The 6,770-nt window shown below is 50.0% G+C and overlaps 1 non-coding gene across 1 annotated transcript; it reads left to right on the top strand.

Moving 5' to 3' along the window:
• The first annotated feature begins 4,983 nt into the window (after nucleotides 1–4,983).
• Trnav-cac lies at nucleotides 4,984–5,056 on the top strand. The gene has a single exon. It is a non-coding gene; the product is annotated as a tRNA-Val (tRNA).
• Nucleotides 5,057–6,770: the final 1,714 nt, after the last annotated feature.

Genomic DNA, 6,770 nt, shown 5'->3' with positions numbered 1-6,770 from the left:
GAGCGGGACCCCTACAGGAAGCGCGCCCCCGCCTCCTTTCTACCCGCAATCCAAGACCTTTTCGGCCTCCTCCAGCCGAAGGGCTCTTTAAGGGAGCTACCTGCACTTGTGTTATCTCGGGCAGTTTTACTCTAGAATTTTTAAAAGCAAAAATTCCTCAGTTGTTCTTAGCCTTTGGGATCCGTCCGGACTTCACATGTAGCAGTCCCGTAGAAAAACAAGCCACTATTGTGAAGGTGGAATGCAAGCGTAGATACGGACAGTGAGGAAAGCACGCGGTGGCGGGCAGGGAGGTCAGCGCGGATACAGCCGAGGGTCAGGGAGCCGACTAAGGGGAGGGGGTCAGAGACGACCCGGCATAGGATAGAACGTTGACCTCTCATTTTGCGAGTTGCGTGTGAATAAGAGGAACAAAAGCTCCTCCTCAGTAAAACCACATAGCAGCTGAAGCCCCTATGAGCAGGACTCGAACCTAGGTGAGAGGAACCCATTACCTTATCGAGTCTAACGCCTCAACCACTCAGCCATCCCAGCTAACAGAAGCAACCCTCCAGCTGTTTCAAAAACACACACTGCTACGGCCCTGAGTGCGGAAGTCCGGCCCGCTGTCGCCGGCCACGCCCATCCTTTCCGCAGTTTCCTTTGCTAACGCTCGGAGGAGGCCTCTGCTCAGCGCTTCCCAGCCGTCTGGGGACGCCTACTGACGGCATCCTGCAGGAGCCACCCTGCTAAATCTCAATTTGAGAGAGTGGGCAGTGCTCCCTGGCTTTAGAGCTTTTCTTTTTAATCCACCGTTTTCATGCATTGCCTGCCTTTTCTTCCATTGCGTCAGAGTGATCGAGGATTGTGTGGAGTGGGCCCAGGACCCTGTTACGATTTGCCAGATCCAGTGCACCACGGGTAACTTCCAGACTGGGGAAAACTTGAGAATTAGGGTTTATTAAATAGTTATCTACACACTTACTAGTCAAATCGGAATTATTTAATTCGATAAATTATGGCACAACTACACAGTGAAATACTATGAGCATCTCAAAGAAAAGGAGAAAGCATTATGTGCATGTGTATGTGTGCAAGCACAGTTCAGGGCAGTGAGGTCAGAATGACAGTGTGGGAGACATACTCTTGCTTGATTGTGCAGGTATTGTAGAAGGCATCTTCCCAAGAATACATGGTTGATAAACACATGACACTTAGAAGATGGCTTCGTCCAAGGCTTTGAAGCTTTCAGACTTGGCTGACAGTTAGACTTCTCATTGGGGTAGCGCCTCCCACATGAACAAGACATGTCAGACAATTCCCTCTGTAAGCGCTCTCATAGTCCTTGCCATTATCACTTTCAGTGCTCTGATGCAGTGTCCCTACTTTGAAACGTCTAGGGAGAAAGTTGTTTTCTCAAGGAAAGAGAACAGAGATGGCCCAGGCCATTGTGATATATTAGCCAAGGATCTGAGTCAGAATATTCTGGTCACTGCCTGCTTATTAAACACACTTGTAGTAGTCAACATGAGCTGCCTAATTGCATATCAAATAGTGGGCTGCATGAAACATAATTTATTTTCTTCTGTTCTGGAGGCCAGCAGGGAGCTGCGGGGCTAGTGCTGGCAAGGCCTCCTCCTGGTTCACTGTAGGCTGCTTTCTGTCTTTCCTTGGTCCTTCCTCTGTGCACAAAGGCAGAGAGGCTCTGGGGTCCTTCCTCTTCTTAAAAGGATATCAGTTGTATTGACTAAAGTCCCGCTGTGTGATCTCGATTGACTTTAGCACTCTGAAGGTCTGTTAGGGTTTATATCTTGATGTCCCTTCAAACCTTGTGTACTCTCACAGGTGGTGCTTTTGGTAGGTGACTGGATCAAGGGGTCGTGATTAATCAGTGGAGGATTTCCCTGATGAGTTTAGAGCTAAATGTGGCAATGGGAGGTGAAGCTGGGTTGGAGGAAGTGGGCCCTGGGGGAGTGGCCTGGAAGAACTTGTCTCCCTCCTCACCACTTGATCCCTCTTTGCTTTCTGCCACCATGCCCTGAGCTCTTTCTCCTCTGCCAGGCCTCCCTGCCTTGGAGCCAGCCCACTATGGAATGAAACCTCTACAAACTGTGAACTAAATAAACCTTTTCTCCTATAAGTTGTGGTTGTCCATCATTGTGTCTCAGCAGTGATGAAATAAGACAAGATTTTAATTCCAAATGCAGTAACATTAGAATTAACCAGAGCTTCAGAATAGTAAATTTTTGGGGGAGACAGTTCAGTCCATAGCAACACCAGCTTGTGATTAGTAATTCGGTGCCAGCATCTGGCCTCTGTCACCCCTGTCATCTCCCTTGTGATAGAAATTCCAGTTTAAAGGTTGTCCATCCCATTGTAATTTCCAGACTACAGGGAGGAGCCACACAGAGGCACATAAGGATGCTGGGGCTCTACTTAGGAATTTGTTCTTTAAGACCTTGGTGAAAGGTTCTTTGTGAAGCCCAGAGTGCATGAGAAGGTGTCCCATCACACAGGAGCCATCTGTTCTGGCATGTGCTTTCCTCTGCTCTGAAGAACACCAAGGAAGCACTGATAACTCCATTTCTTTTTGGGTCACCCTAACATTGGGTCTATACCTTAATTAATCAACCAGGAACATGTAGACCATTCATTTTATTTTATCTTATCTTATTTTTATTTTTTGAGACAGGGTTTCACAATGTAGCTCATGCTGGCCTTGAACTCACCATACAGCCCATGCTGGCTTTGAATTCACAGCAATCCTCCTGCCTCAGCCTCCTGAGTCCTGGGATTAAAGAACTGCACCACCATGCCTTACTCATAGAGCTGTTCTTGTCCCTTGAAGCTGTAACACTGAATCAGGTAGCTCTATTCAGTAAGCTCAAATCCAGTGAATTTGGTCAGATGCAACTTTTCATTCCTTCACCTTGATAATTGACAAAGTCCTAGGATTCTTTTGGTGTATGTCAGACCTTCTCAAGGATCTCACTTTGTAGCTGACCCAGTGGGGTCTCAGAAGCAAGAGATGTTACTATATTATGCATTTTCTCCTCCTCCTCCTCCTGCTCCTCCTCCACCGTCCTACTCCTACCCATACTCGGTGTGGGAAGAGATCTTCCCTGTCATTCCTAGGTTCATGGCTGTGGCCTCTAAAACAAGAGACAGACCAACAGGAGAAAAGCATGCACATTTAATATAAGGTGTAAGTGATACAGGAGTTGTTTTAGTTCCTTTTCTCTCATTATTGAGACAAAATACCCAACACCCAGAGTTTAAAGGAGGAGAGGTTTATTTAGCTCACAGTTTGTGGAGGTTTCAGCCCATATTCGGCTGGCTCCATGCAGAGTGGCTCATGGCAGAGGGGTGTCACAGAGGTGAAACAGTTCATGGCCGCCGAAGACAGCAACAGCAACAACAGTCAACAGCTTGATTCTGCCCTCTTTGTTTGTTTGTTTGTTTTTTGGGTTTTTTTGAGACAGGGTCTCACTATGTAGTTGAGACTGATCTGGGACTCACTACGTAGCCCAGGGTGGTCTATGAACTCACAGTGATCCTCCTGCCTCAGCCTCCCAAGTGCTGGATTGCTGAGATTACAGGCGTGAGTCACCACACCCGGCTCTGCCCTCTTTATTTTATGCAAACTACTTAGGGCAGGTAGTGCTCATACCCTGAATCCCAGTGCCTCGGGCCAGCACTGCAGTATGAATTAATCCTGTGCTCTAGATTAAACCACCTCTGAAAAAGCTCAAGAGTTGGGGGGATATCTAAACGGACACCCTAACAAAAGTCTTCATATGACATGAAGATCCAAAGAAACAGCAAACTTGTGTGACCTTATGCTAAGCTTGAGTAGAGGTGGTTAATATGAAGAAGCATGATTGGATAAAAAGGTCTTACCTTATGGTGACAAGTTTGGGAGCTGTACTGGTCAGCCTTTCCACGATCAGGACAGAATACCAGACATACAGCGTGTAAGAGAGGACAGGTTTACTCTGCTTGTGGTCCAGAGTGTTCGGTCCACGGTTGGGGCTCCTATGCAGAGCCATCAGGGCAGGGGGCCAGGTGGAGCCAGGGTGCGGTCCCTGCTGCAGAGAAGTGGAGCAGAATGCTAGAGAGGAAGGGGCCAGAGACCAGCCCCCACAGCTGGGCACGGACCCACACACACCCCAGCAGTGTGCTTTTCTAACCTGCGCAGGTCTCCTCGTGCAGTCAAGATGATGGTCATGGCTAAGATCACAGGGGCACATGGCTGGCTGAGATCCTTGTGTCCAGGTGTAGGGAGGGCATCTGTGTGCCTGGAGAGAAGGGTCGTGGTGGTGGTGGGGAGATGACCCACCTGCCTCTGTGGCTTCCCTGTGTGCTGTATTCGGGGTAGCTTGTCCGGAGCCCCACTACTTCCAAGATGGGATCCTACACTCCACATGAGTCAGTTCACTTTTGTACAATTTTCAGAAAATTCTGTGATGTCTCACCAAGAGTGACTGCAACCAGCTACATCTCATAGCCAATATTCATTGCATTAAAAAGTCTTCTTCAGTATCACTCTAGAGAGCTGGAGATCCACGAGCAAAGCGACCTACGAGTTTGTCTTGCTTCTCGTCAGCACCAGCGCTCACTGTGGGTTGCACGGCCCGGGACAGGGGCACCATCGCGACTTTAGACTTCATAGGGGCACGAGCCGAGAGCAGGGCCGCGCCTTCCCGCACTACCGCTCTGCTGTGGCGGTGCAGGTCTCGAGGTTTCATGCGCTTCCCGGAGATTCCCAGAGAGCAGATTTGAGCACCGGGTGCGCTGCAGGTCCAGGCACCTTCTACAGTCTTCACTTTGGCCTTGCGCGATTGGGTCTGCGCAGGGCCTGGCGCCCAGCTGAGCTGTGGATCGGCGGACCGAATCCGGGCGAGGGATCCCTTCAGCCGGATCGTGGCTTCGCCAACCTGCACCGAACCCGGCCAGGGTGGAGACAGCAGCTTCTGCACCCTCCCTAGTGCTCCTTCTGTGGTGGTTTCCATAGTGTAGTGGTTATCACGTTTGCCTCACATGTGAAAGGTTCCCGGTTCGAAACTGGGTGGGAACACGTGCAATGTTTTTCTCTTCCAATTTTATATTTATGGCAAAACTCACAAATCATCACACCTGTTCTTTGATGGAAAAATCGTGCTTTCCGGAGAGGCCTCTACTTCAGACCTCATGCCTCTCCTCTCGAATCTGCTGTCCTCTCTTGAGTCTGAGGTTCCCCTGGTCACTGCGGGGACCTTAAAGGCAGAGAGGACAACTTGTCGCTTGCTGGAAAATGCACCCGCGCCGGTGTCCTTGTCTTTGTCCCACCCAGGCCTGCTGACCCCGATGACGAGGCCTGCTGGCCCAGTAGTGACCAGGGGATCTGTGGGGTCTGTGTCAGTGAGCGTGCATGCTAGCGAGTATGGCTGTGCATGTTAGTGTGAGTGTGCACGCGTGTGGGAGGGCTGGAGGCACACCAGGCCCTGAGGTAATCTCTGCCCCAGTTCCCTCCAAGGGCCTGCCCAGGTGCAGTGGCCAGGTGAGTTCCAGGGAGGAGGTGAAGCTGAGCGGAGGGAGGAAGTGGCCTCTGGTCTCCTTCAACCAGGGGCAGGTGTTAAGAGGTGTGGTGAATGGGTCCCATGGCTCTCCCTCATCGGTGGATTAATTCCTCTGGAGTTCACAGCCCATCGGGTTTATAGGAGGTGGGGCCCTATTCTGCTCAGCCTGGCAGCGTGGCTTTGCAGCTCTTTTGCCTAGGCTTGGCCAGGAGGTGATCTACCACCTGTTCTAGTCCTGAAAGGAGACAGCTGCCGAACTGAAGCCTGAAACCGTGAACTAAAACAGGTTTACCCCTTGGAGCTGTTCTTCTAGGTTGAAAGTCAACCAGCACTGACACTTAGCTGAAGAACCCCCTCCCCCCAGCAAAATAAAACACCAAGGCACAGAGGCCAAAAGCCATCCTCTGAGAAATGGTGAGGATCCACTAGAGGTGGGTTGTACATTTCTAGAAAAAGTGCTGTTTCAGGATAAACTGATTTCAGGGGTCACCCTTGTGGATGTGAAGATGATGTTCTCAAAGCCTGGGCCAAGCAGCAGCAGCAATATCATCTGGGATAGAAGCAGAGGAGAATCCTTAATGATGTCACTGATTTTGAAGGAAGAAGACTGTGAGAAAGCATTCTTCTGGAACAAGGCAATGATGGGCCAAGGAGGCCTGTTTGTGGTAGCCTGACCCAAGGTCAGACAAAGAGAAACAGCTGGGAAACACGCCAAGGGTGATTTCTGCCAGTGAAAGGCCTGGGCTGGGTGTCTGGTTTGGTTCTGAAAGATAAAGCAATAAAGCCCAAACTGTGGTAGATATGTGTAAGATGAGCAGGGACGAGGCTCACAATCAGGACACACACACACACACACACACACACACACACACACACACACTCACAAACCAAGAAAATCGACCACTCCTCACAAACAGTAAGGATGGAAAGTATGTGCATGCCAAAACCCCTGTCTTTCTGCAGGGAACAGGAATTTGGTCACTAGAAAGAAACAGAAAGCTGTTGGAAGAAACAGTGAAAAGATATCAAGCATGAAACCCAGGAGAAGCTGATGGTGAGAAGGGGCGATTGCTGTTGCAGCCCATTAAATCTTCCTGTGTGGCCTGCAGGGTGAGTATTGTAAGGTGACTGGGAGTTCCCCTGGGTGTGGGGTGTGCCCATGACTGCTCTGCACTGAAGTCTGGTAAGACAGCTGGTCTGATCCAGTGATGCCCTGAGCTCGAAGGCTGCATT

The sequence above is a fragment of the Fukomys damarensis genome, unplaced genomic scaffold, assembly GCF_012274545.1.
Source record: "Fukomys damarensis isolate Sample0158 unplaced genomic scaffold, DMR_v1.0_HiC HiC_scaffold_10, whole genome shotgun sequence".
Taxonomy (NCBI): Eukaryota; Metazoa; Chordata; class Mammalia; order Rodentia; family Bathyergidae; genus Fukomys; species Fukomys damarensis.
Note: the sequence above shows the minus strand (reverse complement) of the source record. Positions and strands in the feature narration are given on the sequence as shown.